This window comes from Schistocerca nitens, chromosome 7 (assembly GCF_023898315.1).
Source record: "Schistocerca nitens isolate TAMUIC-IGC-003100 chromosome 7, iqSchNite1.1, whole genome shotgun sequence".
In the NCBI taxonomy this organism is placed as follows: Eukaryota; Metazoa; Arthropoda; class Insecta; order Orthoptera; family Acrididae; genus Schistocerca; species Schistocerca nitens.
The window spans coordinates 408,534,483-408,553,520 of record NC_064620.1 but is presented as its reverse complement, the minus strand read 5'-3'; the positions used below and the strand labels follow the sequence as shown (position 1 = coordinate 408,553,520).

At 43.3% G+C, this 19,038-nt stretch overlaps 1 protein-coding gene across 1 annotated transcript in view; it reads left to right on the top strand.

Moving 5' to 3' along the window:
- Window positions 1-600: 600 nt before the first annotated feature.
- Window positions 601-19,038, top strand: part of LOC126194982 (inactive pancreatic lipase-related protein 1) — a 238,136-nt gene continuing 219,698 nt past the window's right edge. Inside the window, exon 1 of the mRNA XM_049933396.1 lies at window positions 601-833. The gene's annotated coding sequence lies outside the window, so the exon portion shown is untranslated. The remainder of the gene's footprint in view (window positions 834-19,038) is intronic.

The following is a 19,038-nucleotide window of genomic DNA, read 5'->3' as shown; positions in this document are numbered from 1 at the left end:
ACGAACAACTGCTACAATTCCGCACTGGTATGTTATGTTAACATTCAAACACAACGATGTGATGGACTTATAACTTTTGTAAATCACATTGTAATATATACACTTGTATTTGTTTTAGCATTGATAATGACCTGACACAGGTCGAAATCTGATCTGCGTTGTGACTATAAATGTCATATTAAAGCAACTTTATTCTAAGACTGATTGCTGCTCTATCTAACCCAATAAAACCACAGTCGATGGGTGCACCCAGCCCATGGAGGGCAACCTGATAAAATATCTGTGTTATACTGTCAGGTTGACTACTTTTCTCCTCGCCCTAGTATCAGCACATTTCTTAATATAGTATTTTCGAGTCGTCCTTTACTTTTGTGATGCGCCTTCTAAATTCAGCCTTTTCAAGGGCGTGCGCGCCCCGAAAGTGAGGTGGGCGCGGGCCCTCGCGGAGGCGAAGGTGAACCACTCTCACCTGTGGCGGCGCCCCTCACTTTCTCGCCACAGGCGGCGCGCCGCCCCGCCCCCCTCGCGTCGCTTTCTTCGGCGACGCCGACCAAAAGCCCCGGAGCCACGACCCTCCAGCCGCAGTCCGCGCCAGCTCGCGATCCGCAGCCGCCGCCGCCGCAGCCACTGCCTGAATCCTCCCGTCTGCCGCGCTCGCCAGTCGCGGTCCCAGCGTGACACACATACCGAACCAAGTGTTGTGCGTGCTCGTCGTGACAGTTGCTAGGACGCTACAGAGCACTTCGCCTGCAAACAAGTAGTGCAGTGTGTGCTTCGGTAAACGTAATTTCTTCCTCGAGTCTCCAGCCCACGTCGAAGTAACTTTCAGATAGGTAAGTGATGAAATTGTAAGGCACTGTTACAAGTCATTGACAGTGTGTGAGAAATAAGCTACTTTTGAGAGAATCAAGTCGTTTTATGTAGGCCGTATACGTTAACTATAGCTCTGAAACAGTAGCAGAAGAAAATACAGTATCTAATTATTTCTCACTTTTTTTATACACCGTAACACGTTCTTGAGCCTTATGCTGCAACCTGACTGATAAAGTAGCTGTACAGGGTGCGGAAAAACAAATTGACCAAAAGTGAATGGCAGGATATCATCACACGAAGGAATTTTGCTATAAGACCTAGAGGCTGCAGCTGAATATTTACGGCGCTATGCCAGCTTGAAACGTTCGTTAGTTTGAACATTTGGTACGACATACTTACGTTAATATGTGGTGGCAAGCCTGTGTACAAGAGCGTTCTTGTTTTTCATTTATTTTGACGTTTTTAGGCTGTATTCAAATGGTTCAAATGGCTCTGAGCATTATGGGACTCAACTGCTGTGGCTATCAGTCTCCTAGAACTTAGAACTACTTAAACCTAACTAACCTAAGGACATCACACACATCCATGCCCGAGGCAGGATTCGAACCTGCGACCGTAGCAGTCCCACGGTTCCGGACTGCGCGCCTAGAACCGCGAGACCACCGCGGCCGGCATATTTTATTTACTTCGGTTATAGTGCCACTAATTGGCTATATCCCTGTCCTGTGCTGCTATATGTATTTCATTTCCACCAGGTGCTATAAGATTCTCATCAACTTTCTTATATAAGCAGTTTGTAATGTTAAGTTGCTTTATAGATTTTTTTAATTTTACAAAACATGGAGAATCGAAGCTTAACGTCCTCAACAGTCCGCTGCAGTAATAAAATTTTACTGTGAACGTGAGTTTCCGCATGTAGTACTATTCTGTCATAACACTTCGTCCTGTTTGTGACCAGAAAACTGGGCTCCACCCTCCTAAAGTCGAATTTGGTATATCTGGGCACGATTTTCAGGTGCCTGTTAAACTGTCTAGTCGTGAAGAATAGTCGGTATGATGGTGGAAACTATGGCAGGTAAACCCTAAAAACGAATTGTGTGACATATGTAGCATTTAAAGATGAAGTGTAGGTTCCGAAAAGCGTTCGATGCATTGCAACAGCTGATAATGGACGCTTCTTCTTCTTCGCTGTCATTTCAACTAAAGCTATCGAGTGAGGCTGTGAAACAGTTGATGCGGGACTCGTTACTGTTGGGAGTGAAGTTCAAATCCTCGTACGGCCATTTGGGTTTAGGTTTTCTGTAATTTACATGCACTGTTTAAGGTAAACCCTGAAACAGTTCGTTACACAAAGGACACGACTACTTTTCGGGCCCACCGTTGTCCTATCCTAACTTTATCATCAACGGGACGTTAAGTCAAATTGTTCCTTCAGCTTCCCGTTTCACATAAGTTGCTTGATAGCATATTTTTGTGAAACTACAAATATGGGTTTCATATCGGCTGAAAAGTGCTTTCTCATGTTCGACCGAACTGCAGTCCTATTAACGAGATCTTAGGACTAGTTTCTTTCAGTGTTTCACTCCACTTCGCAATCCTGGCGACGCAGTAATTGCGTCATATTTCCAGGGTTTAAGACAGGCAAGTCAGCCCAGGCGTATCGAAAATAAAAAGCAGGTGATCTGAATAATGTTACTTTCACTTGGCGAAGTATTTGGAGTTTTAGAAGTGATCGTCTCTCCAACAGTGACGTTAGAGACATCCCACTAATACAGCTTGAGAAGAATCAGTGAATATACTGAACTGTAGCGGCCTTTGTGTGAAATTGTTAGGAAATCCAACGGAAACCTTAATCAGCGTGGCCAAACGACTATTCGGCTGTCACATCTCCCGCAGATTAGCTCAGTGAGACAATGTTTGTCGCACATTGCTAGGTTTGTACAGGAAATTAAAATAGGAAGAAAAGTGTCTACAAAATATCCTACCAATAGTTTAAAGCAATGAATAAAACAACCGTTTCTTAACAGCGTTCAGGAGCACCTTGTTATCACTTGAGGTCACAAGCTTAATATCGTGTGTTCGTTTCAACAACAGCTGATAATATTCGTGCTACCAGTTAATGGAAATGAGAGAGTGAGACAGTCGTGTTAGCTTTCTTACTTTAGAAGGAGCACAGAAAATTAGGGTATGGTGCTGAATTTTATGTCTAAATGTACTGGGAAGTCGTTTTGAAAAAAACTGCGTCTATGAATCTGTAGATGAAACACTGCTTCAGGAGCAAAAAGTTTTAGAAAGAGGCGAACTGTAGTCGTAGGTATTAATTTTGTGTACTTACGATCAAGAAGAAGAGTTCGTTGCTTATTCGATTGAGCCATTAACTTAGCTTTTTATGCAACGTCATCCCGAGTCAAATATTCCGGTTTTGTCGCTTGTACCACAGCGTTTTCAATCACTTATGAAACAGTGCAAACGAACACTGATTCTATACTGAACTTCCTGCGTGTTCTACCAGTGACTGCCACACAACTGATAATGTGGAACTACCGTGCCTATATTGGTGTCAACAAAGCGATGGACGAAGTATCATGCGTTTGAACAGTATAATGAAGGAAAATTCAGTTTGTTGCTCTAAATATTGCCGTAAATACTAAAAAATTAACACTTACAAGATTCTTAAATGTTATTTCATATTTTATTTACTTCGGTTATAGTACATATCTCTTTTCCTAAATAAGGCATGGCAGAAGACTGTTCAGCTTGCTTCACCACCGTGATGGTGCAGCCACTGTACTCTGCTGCATCTCTTTGGGGTTTCAACAGCGATCGGTAATGAAATGTTCCGTATTTACTCTAGTTCAAAGAAATCTATGATCTGGCTCACAGACGTTACCGCCGGCCGCGGTGGCCTTGCGGTTCTAGCGCTGCAGTCCGGAACCGCGGGGCTGCTACGGCCGCAGGTTCGAATCCTGCCTCGGGCATGGATGTGTGTGATGTCCTTAGGTTAGTTAGGTTTAAGTAGTTCTAGGGGACTGATGACCTCAGAAGTTAAGTCCCATAGTGCTCAGAGCCATTTGAACCATTTTTGAACAGACGTTACCTTGTAAAAAGTTAGTTTCGCGTTCCCACAGAGACAAATCTCGCCCGACCAACCACCGTGTCATCCTCTGCTATTGGTATCATTGGGAGCAGTGCGGAGGGGGACGGCATCAGCACGCCGCTCTCCCGGTCGTTGCCGGGTTTCTTGAGCTTGGAACCGCTACTAATTGATCGAGTAGCTCCTCAGTTGCGCTCTCCAGGTTGAATTCATCCCGTACCAGTTCTCCTACTAAGGAGAGATCCCTGGCAGTACCGGAAATCGAACCTGGTCTCCTGCAAGCCAGGAAGCCACTCTGATCACACAGCTACGGAGGTGGACTGACGTTAACCTGTAAATTCAAAAAGCATAAGTAGCTCTTTGTTAAGAAAGTTGCTGTCACCTTTTGAAACAGCGAACGCAAAACACCCTTCGACGCTATGTCATCATTATTGTGTAATGAACGAACGAGTGAGCGGTCTAGCTCCACTAATGAGACTCCCACCGTCATCCACATCAACTGTAAGCTTAGAACTGGGGCCGGCCGGCGTGGCCGTGCGGTTCTAGACGCTGCAGTCTGGAACCGAGCGACCGCTACGGTCGCAGGTTCGAATCCTGCCTCGGGCATGGATGTGTGTGATGTCCTTAGGTTAGTTAGGTTTAATTAGTTCTAACTTCTAGGCGACTGATGACCTCAGAAGTTAAGTCGCATAGTGCTCAGAGCCATTTTCTTAGATCTGGTGCCAACTTCTAGTGACGATGGGTAAGTTAAAATATTCCCTGAGTTTCTACCTTCATTCATATACAACATATAATCTCACGAAATTGGATGAACCTGGAACGCGCTGTACTTCTAACCCCAGCGCGGACCAAGGTACTTTGACAGACTGTTGTGAAGGCCAGAGACTCCATCAGCACGACAGCGTCTCGTACTATCGTGTTGGCACACCTGCCTTCACTTTTTACGTTTGCCGCTGGTTAACGTGCTCGGGCTGCATGTTCTGGAGCAGGCGACGTCGGCAGGCGCAGAACGATGCCTGCGTTTTCTCCTGCGATGCTGCAACTGGCGTGGGGGGACCAGTCAAACGGGTTACCGTTCTCGAAATATCTGCGACTGGTGGAACGCAGGTACCAAAGCGCTATTTCTCCTACTCTGCCCACTTACCGTACCGGGATGGTCTCCTGAACACAACAACTCCTCTCACCCCACGTACACTATCTGATCAAATATATCCAGACTCCTATTAGTGGACATTAATATGGGCTGTGGCCAATCTGCGCCTTTATGACGGCTTTAAATCTGCTGGGTTACTTTCAGTGAGGTGTCTATGGAGGAACGGCATCCCGTTCTTTCCCAAAATCCAAAATCAGAGAGGGTAGTGATGTGGGACGCTGGTGCTTGGAGCCACGTCGACGTTCTAACACATCCCAGACCTCTACCATTGCGTTTTAGATTGAGACTCTGGTCGTGTTAATGTATTTATAAGGTTTAAAATTTAAGCTGATACCAGCCACAAGTGTGATTTGAAAAAGTTTATCTCACTCAAACCAAAAAGGGTTTCTAATTCTTACAAATCCATTTTCAGATAGCTTCTAACAACTTTCCTTTGCTTCCTGTTAGGGCCTCGTTTTGTGTTCGTCACTGGTGTGACACTGTGATGGATGTTTCTGTGTGACGAGTACGTCCTGTGTTTGTTTTTCACATGATAAAGTTAACACATATTTGCACATGGACTGTGTAAGGCCTATATAATTCCCTGTGAACTGCTACAATATACACATGTTATGGAAGCACATACGCTCGTCATTTGCAGAACGTGGCCCAGCTTTACACGAGTAACAAAAACAATAGTTTCAGAGATGACCGAGTAAGTAAGACGTTAAGTTGTATAGAGTGTATGGGCACAGTAAAGTGTGAACACAAAAGTTTATTCAACGCACATTCACAGCTTCACGTTGAGTGAAAAACTCCACTGCAGCTATACGGTTACTTTATTTAAAAAGCGCGACCGGTTTCATAACGTTAGTTACATCCTCAGGTGAAGTCGTGAACAGAGAGAAAGCGTAAAATAATGCCTGGACGCTACAGTCTTGGATAAAAAAAAGAATCGTTAGACCTTTGCCAAAAATGGATGAATGCAAGTAAAACACGTAAAATGTCGTGTTGACCAATTCTTACTGGTACAACATGATACTGGAGTACAACTGATATTAAATTTTTCGTCGATTTCTAGAATTTCACGCCATTTTAAAAATCATGTCCAGTTCACCATGGCCTAGCGTGAAGGGGAGAGGGGTCAATAGCCAGAACATAAACAGGAATATAAATAACCGTTAAAATACTGTGACGCTAGGGGAGGATGGGGGGGGGGGGGGAGGAAGGGGCCGAACGGAAGAAAATAGAAAAAAAGGAGAAAAGCGTATCATATACTAATGGATCAGACGAGTGCGTACAAGACAACGCCGCAGCTGACCGCAGACTAACACGTAAACAAGCGATGAACCACTAGATAAGTGTCGCATGAGCAGTAGATCTAAGGAGGATTCGGTGTGAAAAGAATACTAGGAAACGGGTGTACACGACATTCCAAAGTCAAATATTTGCGATAGAAAATATAAATGGGGTACTATTGGAAGACATAAATGGGAAACTAATAAAAATGTTAAAACTCTTTGAAAAACTAAGACGAGAGGGACCCTTAAAGAATCAAACCGCAAAATGACGCAAAGATAGCCTTATTCTTTGTCTCTCGCCACGTCTTCCCCCCCCCCCCCCCTCCCCATGCTTGAGTCTTCCGTTTTGACATGGCAGAAGTATGCCAGAAGCAGCCATTTTCAGTTGTGGGCAATGTCTGCCTGAGCGCGTTTTGCTACAGAATACGTCGAAATTACGAAGCCCGGGATCTACGACGCTAACAAACAATTCCCATTTTTTAGTAGGGCATCAGAAGTACAGCCTCAGTTCGGTACCTCTTTACAGGTCGTCCTATTTTTTTCCGGATAATGTGACACCAAACAGAAGAAACACATTAAGAACGTTCTTTTCAGGTACCTTTGGTGTTTCCTCTGACTGTGTTATGTGCGGGCTTAGTGCAATCGAATCTACTTTTGCGTCATGCCGTTCTTACGGAAAACAGTCTTCAGGTGACGAAAAGCTCTCGGGTTTGAAGCCGGGTTGCAGCGTTAAGATAACGCGATGTTTCGATGAGTGTCGTACCCATCGTCTTTTGGCGTAGTATATTCCGGGAAAGTCTACATTCAGACGGTGTTCAGGTGTTCCAATTCCTTGGTGATACTCTTCGAGTTACACACAGTGCTAGACCTGTGCACCTCTTTTCTGGGGCACTCACCTTCCTCCTTGTGGATGGGGAGGGGGGAGAGGGGAGGTGTGGAAAAACGTATCGGTGCGCGTCATTTCCCGGTACAACGTGGGCGTCGTGTGGTCAGCTTCCCTTCAAGTAGGGCTAGGGGGCATACAGATGAGCCATGCACTCGCCCTTCAGCAGTGGCTTTCTCATTGAAATTCGTAATGAGCACTATCTGTTATCGATATTATGTGCCTTATGGACAGTGAGGGAGAAGCTACAGATTCACAATAATGATTCTCTTTCATTTTTCAAGCAGTTAAATGTTAAATTTCAGGTTAGTATTTGAAATACTGGTTCCCTTTTCGTGGAAAATATTGAACCAAAAGTTTAGTAATACCCTACACGCCTCAGGGACCATGAGTGCAAGGCACTTTCCTTCTGTACTTAACATAATGCAAGCAAAACTCAAGAAAATTGAACGGACATTCGCAGGATTTGTCTACCTAGAAACAACGTTCAACAATGTAAAATGGTGCAAGGCGTTTTTAAATCGTAAGAAAAATAGATCTAAGCTATCGGGAAAGACATATAATATATAATGTGTACACGTATCAAAAAGGAACAGTAACAATGGATGACCAATAACGAAATGCTCGAAAGCGTATAAGACGAGGCCGTAGTCTTTCGCCCCTATTGTTCAATCTATACATCGAAGAAGTGATGACTCAGATAAAAGAAAGGTTCAGTACTGGGATTGAAGTTCATGGTGAAAGGATATTAGTGATAATATTCGCTGACGACAGTGTTATTCTTAATGAAATTGAGAAAGAAAAGCAGAACCTGCTGAATGATATGAAAAATCTAATGATCGTATCTAATGATCGTATTTTATGGATCGAAAGTAAAGCGAAGAAAGAGGAAAGTAATGGGAAGTGGCAGAAATGAGAGTAGCGATAAAAAGAGAGTGAAAATTGGAGACCACGAAATAGAAGAAGTGAATGAATTATACTGCTTTGAAAGCAAGATTACAAGATTACAAGTGACGACTCAAAGACGACATAAAAAGCAGACTAGCATAGGCAAGAAGAGCATTCATGGCCAAAAGAAGTACTATACATCAGCTTTTATCTGAGGAAGAAATTTCTGAAAGTGTACGTTTGGAGCACAGCGTTGTATGGCAGTAAACTATGGACTGTGGGAAAACCGGAAAAGCAGAGAATCGAACCATCTGAGGTATGGTGTTACAGAACGATGTTGAAAATTAGGGGGCCTGATAAGGCATGAGGAGGTTGCGAGCTGAATCGGCGAAGAAAGAAACATATGGGAAACAGTGACAAAATAAAGGGCAGGACACTAGGTCATGTATTAAGGCATGAGGGAATAGCTTCGATCGTACTTGAGGGAATTACTGACGGCAAAACAGTCAAGGGAAGTCAGAGATTGGAATAAATATCTGAGGACATTGTGGGGGCGTGTGAGGTGAAGATGTTGACACAGGAGAGGAATTCATGGGCTGATGATTAAAAAACATGGCTTTCTGTTGTGAATATTACTTTTTCCAAAGCAGAGACGACCACTGGAAGCTTCAGATCGGCTTGTACTAAGTAACGGTAGAACGTCATCGGGCGAACAGGCATCTACTTTCCACCTACAGTCAGATACGTAGACCTGGTTCTCGTGGCCTTAATTCAGTGCTCAAAATAAAAGACTACTGCCTCGTAGACACACTCCGAGCAGTCAGCAGTCAGTTTTGTTGTTCTTTCACGCACGAGCAAGTTGTCGGAATCCGTGTCGAGAGCTACGACTCCATCTCCACGCGTAGCGAGCAAGGAGGACACTAGTTTTGTTTGCTTTTATGATGCTGAATACAGGAGAAAAAGCTTCCTAAGTCAGATGCTGGTCAGTAACATACAAATACTCTGTGCATACGCTAATCACATAAGTGGAAGAGATGCAAATGTGTCAGTACTATCAATGACACACTAAATGCGCGGGCATGGTACGAAGTATCTTGTGCAGGAGACACTACTGCTAGTACATTGCGCACAAAAAGCAGATACTGTCAAAAGAGCGGGTCCGGTACCCTCGCTCAAATCATCAATAGTATTCATCTGAGCATATACTCCCCTATAATGTGAAAGTATCTGACTATAGCGTAGAGGGTCTTATTACGTGGAAAGGCTTCTTGATGATAGAAGTTTTATTTTTAATCTTTTTAAATTTCTCAGAGTTTCCAGTGGTTCTACGAAGTCAGCAAACCTATTCGGTTAGCAAGTATTCCTGGTGGCATAGAAAAGGAGACAAGGACTGGTACTTCTCATGCTTCAATCCGCAACTGGATCAAATTTCCAGTTCGAAGTTATTTTTTCTGAATCAGGCTGTTTTTTTGTCTGATACACATACGAGACCTTGCTAAAAACTAATGCCTCTAAATTTTTTATGTGAAAACTCTTATAGAATTTTAAATAAAAAAATTGTTATTAACATTCTACATATTTATTCTTCGTGTCCACATATTTATTCCTCAACGTTGTCACCCTGGTGACGAATACATTTCTCCCAGCGAGAGACCAGGTGACTCATACCGTTGCTTAACAAGGTTTGACGTTGCTGATGGAGCCATAACCTCATCTCTGCATGCACCATTTCATAACTATGAAATTGAAGTTCTCCAATATGTTCTTTAAGTTTTGAAAACAGTGAACCCAAGGCGTCGGCTTGTTGCAGATGTCGCAGCGCTCGTGAATAGCCTGGCATTGTCATACTAAAGGAGAGGGTGGTTGGTTCAAATGGCTCTGAGCACTATGGGACTTAACATCTGAGGTCATCAGTCCCCTAGAATTTAGAACTACTTAAACCTAACTAACCTAAGGACATCACACACATCCATGCCCGAGGCAGGATTCGAACCTGCGACCGTAGCGGTCGCGCGGTTCCAGACTGTAGCGCCTAGAACCGCTCGGCCACCCCGGCCGGCAGGAGAGGGTGTTCTGTGCGTGAACGAACTCTTCGAATTCGAAATACGATTACAGCACGCTGTTTCTCAAGCACCGATATAGTTGCTTTACGTACCGCCATGTTACAATTCGGAGCCCTCTAGCGGCAGACGGGTGCAAATATGTTGACATGAGGAATAAAGTTTTTTTTTAATTTAAAAAGCTTTAATTTAGAGGAATTGCTTTTCAGTATGCACTCGTGCATTATTCCATGCGCAACTACCTTATTTCGCCTTCTTGGGCGCTGGAAGGCAGCGTTTCACAAAGAAATACAATCAGAAAGATGTCACTATCAACCTTTCAGTGTGAAATCATGCAACACAGCATTCCGCGTTACCATCAAACGACATAATTCGCATTTATAGTAAGCTCTATATTGAAAACTAATAAACACAACCAATACTCGAGTCAGCGATTGTATTTAGATAAGGCTTAAACTTGTTTGTTCTGGAGATAATTTGATTTGATAACAATGTATTTAATCGTAAATGGAGAAATGCCGTCTGGATCAAAATTATCTTTCTTAACGACTATCGCTTTCGATATGCCCTGTAGATCATGTTCACACCTGGCACCGCAAGGTGAAGTTTGTCAACAATGAAGTGGAGGACATAAAACTCTATGTATATAATTCATTCCACTGTTGACAAACTGTTCCCTGCGGCGCCAGATCTGAAGATGATCTTCAGGACATACCGAAACAGATATCCGTTAAGAAAATAATGTGTGATCCAGGCGGTATTTTTTCATTTATTATAACATCTTAGATCACGGTTCTTGAGACATGGCATCAATTGTGATATACAGAATCCGCAATCGCTTTCAGGAACAGAGACTGCGGACTCATAAAATGAAACCAACGTTCCATAATACTTTTACTAATCAGAGATCAACTAGGTTTGATGAAAAAATCACGAAGCAGAAGTTAAAAGGTGGATATATAAGATTCTTAGTCCTTGCGGCCGTTTAGACAATGCTGCATTCGACAGTTTAAACCACTTTTTAAGAAAAGTTGCGTTCTGTCGAGAGACGCTTGACGTTCACACCATGATGGGCGCTTCAGGTTTCCTTAAAGAATGGTGTGAACTGCCGACTGGAGCAGCATCCAAATGACCCACAAATAAAATCCCCATTTTAAATCGATTTTTATTATGTAATATCTTTGTACATCTAGAAACGCGTTTTATTACCCTATTTCTGTAATCGATATCTGCAGCTGTGGTGCTGCAAATAAAACAATTCTGTTTTTAAGTGGTGATTAATAAAGTTACGAAAACCCATTAGGCTCTATTTTATGAATTAAGGATACCGAGTCCTAATAGAGTTGAGCGGTCAAATCAGCTTTTACTATAGACGTTTCCGTCTCAGCCGCAATTTATTAATACGCCACATCTTTATGAAATCGTCAAGAACCATCACCAACATCTGTAGCAAAGGAAAACAAAGCAATAAGTCAAACATGAAAAGCATCCCCAAGACTTCTATGCACAAAATAAACGCATGCACGTAAAAACTACACAAAAAATGATCCACATAGCTTCAAAGTACTGTATCACGTCCAAATACTGGGAGTGTGGTATAATGGAAATGGGAAGCTGTCAAACGCAAATGTGTAGTGTGGTAGAGTAAGGAGAGGATGTGAGCCGGCCGCTGTGGCAGAGCGGTTCCAGGCACTTCAGGCCAGTTCAAATGACTCTGAACACTATGGGACTTAACATCTGAGGTTGTCAGTCCCCTAGAACTTATAACTCATTAAACCTAACTAACCTAAGGACATCACACATATACATGCTCGAGGCAGGATTCCAACCTGCGATCGTAGCGGTCGCGCGGTTCCAGGCTGAAGCGCCGAGAAACGCTAGGCCACACCGCCGGGCGCTTCAGTCCGGAACCGCGCGACTGATACGGTCGCAGGTTCGAATCCTGCCTCGGGCATGGATGTGTGTGATGTCCTTAGGTTATTTCTGTTTAAGTAGTTATAAGTTCTAGGGGACTGATGACCTCAGATGTTAAGTCCCATGGTGCTAAGAGCCATTTGAACCATTTTGAAGAGGATGTGATAGGGGTAAAGGCGATGATGACCGAGCTGTGGTTAGGGTGATGCGAGAAGAGTGTGACCGGGGAAGGAGGATAGAACCCTGTCATTGGGAAGATTAGGGGTGTGTGAGATAGCTTTGATGGGGAAAATAAATATCAGGGTGAGTTTCATTATTTGGGAGGAGTTTGAATTTGGATTGGCAAACAGAAATTCGAACAGCGAGAAACTTAATATTAGGATTGGTGGTCACGAAGTAGATGAAGTTAGGGAATTCTGCTACCTAGGCAGTAAAATAACCAATGACGGACGGAGCAAGCAGGACATCAAAAGCAGACTAGCAATGGCAAAAAGGGCATCCCTGGCCAAGAGAAGTCTACTAGTATCAAACATAGACCCTAATTTGAGGTAGAAGTTTCTGAGAATGTACGTCTCGTGTGCAGCATTGTATGGTAGTGAAACATGGATTGTGAGAAAACCAGAACAGAAGAGAACGGAAGCATTTGAGATGTGGTGCTTCAGACGAATGTTGAAAATTAGGTGGACTGACAAGGTAAGTGTTCCAGCGTAGAAATCAGGCACCGGCACGACGGTCAGAAACAGTAGGGCAAAGAGGGCTGTGAAGAAGACAATGCCTCTAGTAAATATTCTCTAGGACATCACCGATACAGCAGCGGCCTCTAGGCGAAGAGAACATAAGCGCCGCGCTGCTTGGCCGTGTCCGAGTTGAAGACTAGCCGTTCTACTAGCTCTACAGTAGCGACTTAGGAACCGTATTGTTTCACTTATATTAGGAGTTGTGTATACTGAAGAGATTTTCTTATTTCGTCTGCCTCCCATTGCTTGCGACTCATCATTATAAATTCTCAAAGTTAAGTATTGTCATTTATCTTACTGTAATAAATATTCATTAATACGGTATGCTTGAATTGTTGTCTAGCGATCCGAGAAAGCAAGTTTCCTGGGCACCCCATATTCGACGAGTAGGCAGGACGCTACAGTAAGGAATGGCGAGGTTCTGCGCAGAATCGGAGAAGAAAGGAATATGTAGAAAACACTGATAAGGAGAAGGGACAGGATGATAGGACATCTGTTAAGACATCAGGGAATGACTTCCACGGTACTAGAGGGAGTTGTAGAGGGCATAAACTGTGGAGGAGGACAGAGATTAGAATACGTCCAGCAAATAATTGAGGACGTAGATTGCAAATGCTACTCTGAGATGAAGAGACTGGCACAAGAAACGAATTCGTGGATGGCCGCAAAAAGCCAATCAGAAGACTGAGGAACCCCCCCCCCCCCCAAAAAAAAAAATGGTAAACAATTTGAAGAATATGTAGGAGCAAGTTTCGTTGGGTCGCAGGGAAACTTTCGATGTACTGGAAATATCTCAGCAGCATGCCAAGACGGGTAACTATGCGAAACGCCACGAGTTTATGAAACTGTTAACTAACTCAGTGAACATGAAGTGACACGTCATTTTATCACTTCTTTTGGTATAATTCTGCCGTTAACTTATACTTTATCCAAGGCCAGGAATGCCGGAAAAGTCAACAAGTGATGAACATATCAAACCTTCTGGAACCAAATAGTTCTGAGCACTATGGGACTTAACATCTGTGGTCATCAGTCCACTAGAACTTAGAACTACTTAAACCTAACTAACCTAAGGACATCCATCACACACATCCATGACCGAGGCAGGATTCGAACCTGCGACCGTAGCAGTCGCGCGGTTCCAGACTGAGCGCCTAGAACCGCTAGACCAACGCGGCCGGCATAACACGATGAAATGTTAAGGTCGTAGAATTGCATAATGTTGAAAATGAGTTTAATTAGAGGTGTCAACAGAAACATGTTTTAAATGAATACATTACATTAATGTATTCAAATAAAACACAAACGTGGAACGCACCTGACTGACAATACTAAGTTATATTGCAAAACTGCTCTATGTTGTTTATACCAAGTGAATCTGCTGTTTCCCGGAGTTACTTGAAAGATTTGAGAACGTGCCCTACAGAAGCAACTGACGTTCTGAAATGACTCGCGAGTTTTTAACAGAACACAGCGATTGTTTGGGTAACTGTTATACTGAAACACGCATGCATCTACCAATGCACAGGTGGACGTGGGACAGAACAACTAAATTCTGAGCCGGCCGGGGTGGCAGTGCGGTTCTAGGCGCTTCAGTCTGGAACCGCGTGACCGCTACGGTCGCGGTTCGAATCCTGCCTCGGGCATGGATGTGTGTGATGTCCTTAGGTTAGTTAGGTTTAAGTAGTTCTAAGTCCTAGGGGACTGATCACCACAGATGTTATTTCCCTTATTGCTCAGAGCCATTTGAACCATTTGAACTAAATTCTGAACAAGGATTCTCCCGAAGTGCTGGTGCTCCTAATAATACTCACTGCAAATCACCAGCATTAGAAGTGCGAAGTGCTGTCGTCACCTTGATATGTTTCTGCAGAGAGGTCGTCCATCAGTCACAGAATTATAGCTATATTCCGATAACTGTGGAGGAGAGAACAAAAGTCGTGTTCTATCGATAATGTTAGCGGCATTGACTGACTGTAACCCTGTCAGGGGACATTTCTTTATCGCTTGTGACAGAGATTTCAGCAGAATAATAATAAAAAAACTTAGAAAGCATGACAGATTCTATATGATAGAAAAACTAGTAAAGAACATAATAAATTCCAGAAAGGTCAAAAATGTAGTGTGGCAGAAATTTGTAATTATTGGTTATCAAGAGAAAAAACAGAATCTGCTATAGAAAATCATGAAACGTGCTAAAACGACCTCAGACATCGTAGTTAAACTTTTATTGTGTGAACAATTGTTATGTTTCACTATGTCCTGATACTGAAACCAGTGTTATGCATTGCTGGTATTTTTTCAGGAGATAGGAAAGAATGGTTTAAGTTTAATTACGTTTATGTTAGTTTCCCCGAAAGTAGGTTGGAATGACTAAGGTCTTTTTAGCATGTAGCGACTCAAATAGAGTTAGTAGTAAAGAAGTAATAAACTGAGACATCGTTCCTGATGCTGAAGGTTTACTGTGTGAACAGCGAAAATGTAATAAGTGATAAACGTTCCTCTTTTCATTATTTTGTGGGGCATACCAGCGAGAAAATGTTTCGATAAATTTTGAAATTTTGTGTAAAGTTTGTTAGAAAGTCTCTCACTCTAAATAATGCCTGAATATAGTTTGTGTATTGTGCGCGATATGAGTTAGGCAGTGCCGAACTTGGATTATTATGTTAAACCTTTAATGTAAAATACACCTCTTAAAAAAGAAGAGCATAACAGCAACTCTGTGAGTAATTTTGGTCTATTGAAGGATTTTGCTAAGGATTAGTTAGTTGAGTTTCCATGTTAGTTTACCTTACTCCACTCTATCACAAATCGTTTTCTGAAAACCTTGGAGCTGGTAGTACACACACACACGCACACGCGCGAACACATACTTATACACAGACTAACCGAGCGAGTTGGCGCAATGGTTAGCAAACTGGACTGGGACTCGGCACGATGACGGTCCAAACCCGCGTCCGGCCATTTTGATTTAGGTTTTTCCGGTGATTTCCCTGAATCGCTTCAGGCAAATGCCAGAATGGTTCCTTTGAAAGGGCAGGGCCGATTTTCTTCCCCATCCGATTCCCTAATCCGACTGGACCGATGACCTCACGTTTAGGTCCCCTCCCCCAAATCAACCAACAAACCAACACCTCATGAGGGGTGTCAAGCAAGGCGATCCCATCTCCCCAAAACTGTTCTCTGCTGTATTGGAAATGGCTATGTCAAAGCTGAGCTGGGAAGGTAAGGGAATTAGAATTAATGGAAGAAGGCTTACCAACTTGAGATTTGCTGATGATATTGCCTTACTGGCCAAAGACTTCGCAGAGCTCCAACACTTAGTTACAGATCTTGCATCGGAATGTCAGCTGGTTGGCTTGAACATGAACCTTTCCAAAACAAAAGTAATGTCCAACAAATGGGTCCCAGCTGGAGATGTGAAAGTCAACGACAGTCTAGTAGAAGAGGTCAGTGAATATGTCTACCTTGGCCAGATTATAAATATGAAGGGAGACATAAGGCCAGAAATCTATCGACGCATCAAGCTTGGCTGGCAAGCATTTGGGAAGAATTGAAAAGCATTCAGATCAAAAATGCCAGTAAATTTGAAGAAGGCAGTATTTGATCAATGCATTCTTCCTGTAATGACGTATGGCTGCGAGACATGGACACTGAACTCATTTACAAAAGGGAAACTTAGGACAGCACAGAGAGCCATGGAGAGATCAATGCTGGGCTATACAAGAAAGGACAGGAAAAGGGCAGATGACTTCCAGTCTGTGACGAAGGTTAATGACATCTTAGAGACAGTAGGTTCCTGGAAATGGCAGTGGGCTGGCCACGTCGCAAGAAGAAAAGACAACAGATGGACGAAGCTAGTACTGGAGTGGAGTCCGAGAGAGCACCGGAGGCCTAGAGGAAGACCACCAGACAGATGGGACAAAGACATCAAGAAGATCGCTGGCAACACCTGGCAGAGAACTGCCCAAGACCGTCCCACTTGGAGAAGACTGCTGAAAGCCTACCTGAATCCACGACTCGAAGAGGCCACATCATCTAATGATTGAATTGGCTGATATATATATATATATATATATATATATATATATATATATATATATATATATATATGTAACAGGAGGGGCACGAGAGTCGTTAAGGAATTTTCTGCACAGAGCATGATAACGTCAGCTTTCGCGAGCACTCGCCGGTTCCAGGAATCACGTTTCCGGACTTGGGCGCCGTGTTGGCAAGCGTGGCCGCGGATTCCCGGAAGCTTGACCACCTCCTGCGTGCCCTGAGAGCGGAACTCGCCGTGACGGTCAGAAGGCGTCGAGGTGCGCCAAGCTTTCGCCGCAACGAAAGCGAAAACCGGAGATTCAGTTACCACCGCCTTGCGCCACAGACCCGACGCGGGGCAGGAGGTTTAGTGCTTTGTGCTTCACGTGTGGTCTACACAGTTGGAGCATCTTCCCACGTTCAGAATTTAGAAAGGAAGGCGGTTTTGGGTATAATATACCGCCAACGGCGAGGTCGTTAGAGGCTATTTATTATGACACACAGACTTTCAGGCTCGTAATGATCCCCACGGATTCCCAGAGTGTGTTGCAGAAACTAAAAAATTCCAGCGTCTGATAAACAAACAGGTATGCCTTGGATGTCTGGATGTCTGGGTGGCCACAATAGATGCGCGGACATTGGACATTGACGCCCGCATAGTGTGGATATAGGGGCATTAAGGCATTCTGCATAATGAAACTGTTGATCGCTTCGCTCAGAAGAGCATTACGAAAGGATGGTTCAACCCAGCACCAGTCTTATACGTATTTCAAATCTAAGGCCTAGAGAGCTGCTTATCACGACTGAAATTATGAATGGCGTACAGCTGAACGTCTCTTCTCGCTCGTGGTTCACCTCAGTAAAGCTTAGTAGACGCCATGTGATCTCTCGCACCAGCATGAGGCTGGGTCCCGGGTGTTACCCAGCCCACCTACGCCTGTTGAAAATCATCACTTCTGGACCCTGTAATTAAGACAAAATGGTGGTGGTGGATGTAAACTACGTCATATTGGCGTGTACCAAGTACTCGGCTGCACAAGCGGTCTTTTAATAAAAATTGGTTGCGAGGGGCTACACCCTAGTGTAACTGCTTTAGTTCACCGGTTCGATGTATATAATTACTATTTGCTCACAAACTATTTAAAAGAGGCCGTTATCCAACTTTGTTCGGTAAATAGTGTGGATCTAGTCCTCCCATGGAGCCAACCAGGTTCGAAAACAGTTTGCATTCTGAACTTATACGTGTAAATGACTCCGTTGTCCAGCTTTCAGTTATAAGTTGCTGTGGATGTCATTGTCCTCTCAAACGGGCCCTGTTTGATCCCCCGGTCGTAATTTTTTTAAATTTATCCATAAAACTTATCTTTGTAGTTCACAATCTTATGATTGTTCCATTCTGAAAATTGCACTAATGTTTATTTGTTACTGTTGTAAGTACTGTTGGCTGTCTCCTGTTCATATTTTGGTGTTTTTAATTAACATTAACTTATGATTGTCATAGAACTCTTTGTTTTTCCACTGTGGAAATTGTAATTATGGTAATACGGCACTTTGGTAACTACTATTGGCTATATGGTGTTTGGTTCCAAAAGTCAAAAATAAATTAAGAACCTCGTTAGACAGTAAAGAGAAACTTGGATTGAAGTCATGTCGAAGGGATACTCCTACTCTAATCATCGTGGCATTCGCTTTGATATGTTTATGGAAAACGCAAGGAACTTGAATCTGGATGATCGTATGGTGATTCAAGTCCCCACCCTCCGGAACACGAGTACGGTACCTGAACTACTGCAGCACTTGCTCAAAGAGGTGTATCTTGGCGATGGAAAAGTTATCGAAACAGAGAAAATCAAAAGCAAAATCGAAAATGATTTTGTTCGTAGTTGTCATTTCTACAGAAACTGTGGTATATATTCCTTCCAAAATAAAATCAGTCGTCAGCTGAACAACTGAAATACTTTACTGTTCTTAGCGGGTTCCGACAAATTGATCTATCCTCTTGAGGTTGCTAAGGAGTTAAAATTACGGTAGATCTATAACGAATTGCAGGTGTCACGTATTTGTGAATTAGGTTTCAATTAACGGTTGTATGAGCTCAAATGGCTCTGAGGACTATGGGACTTAACATCTGAGATCATCAGTCCCCCAGAACTTAGAACTACTTAAACCTAACTA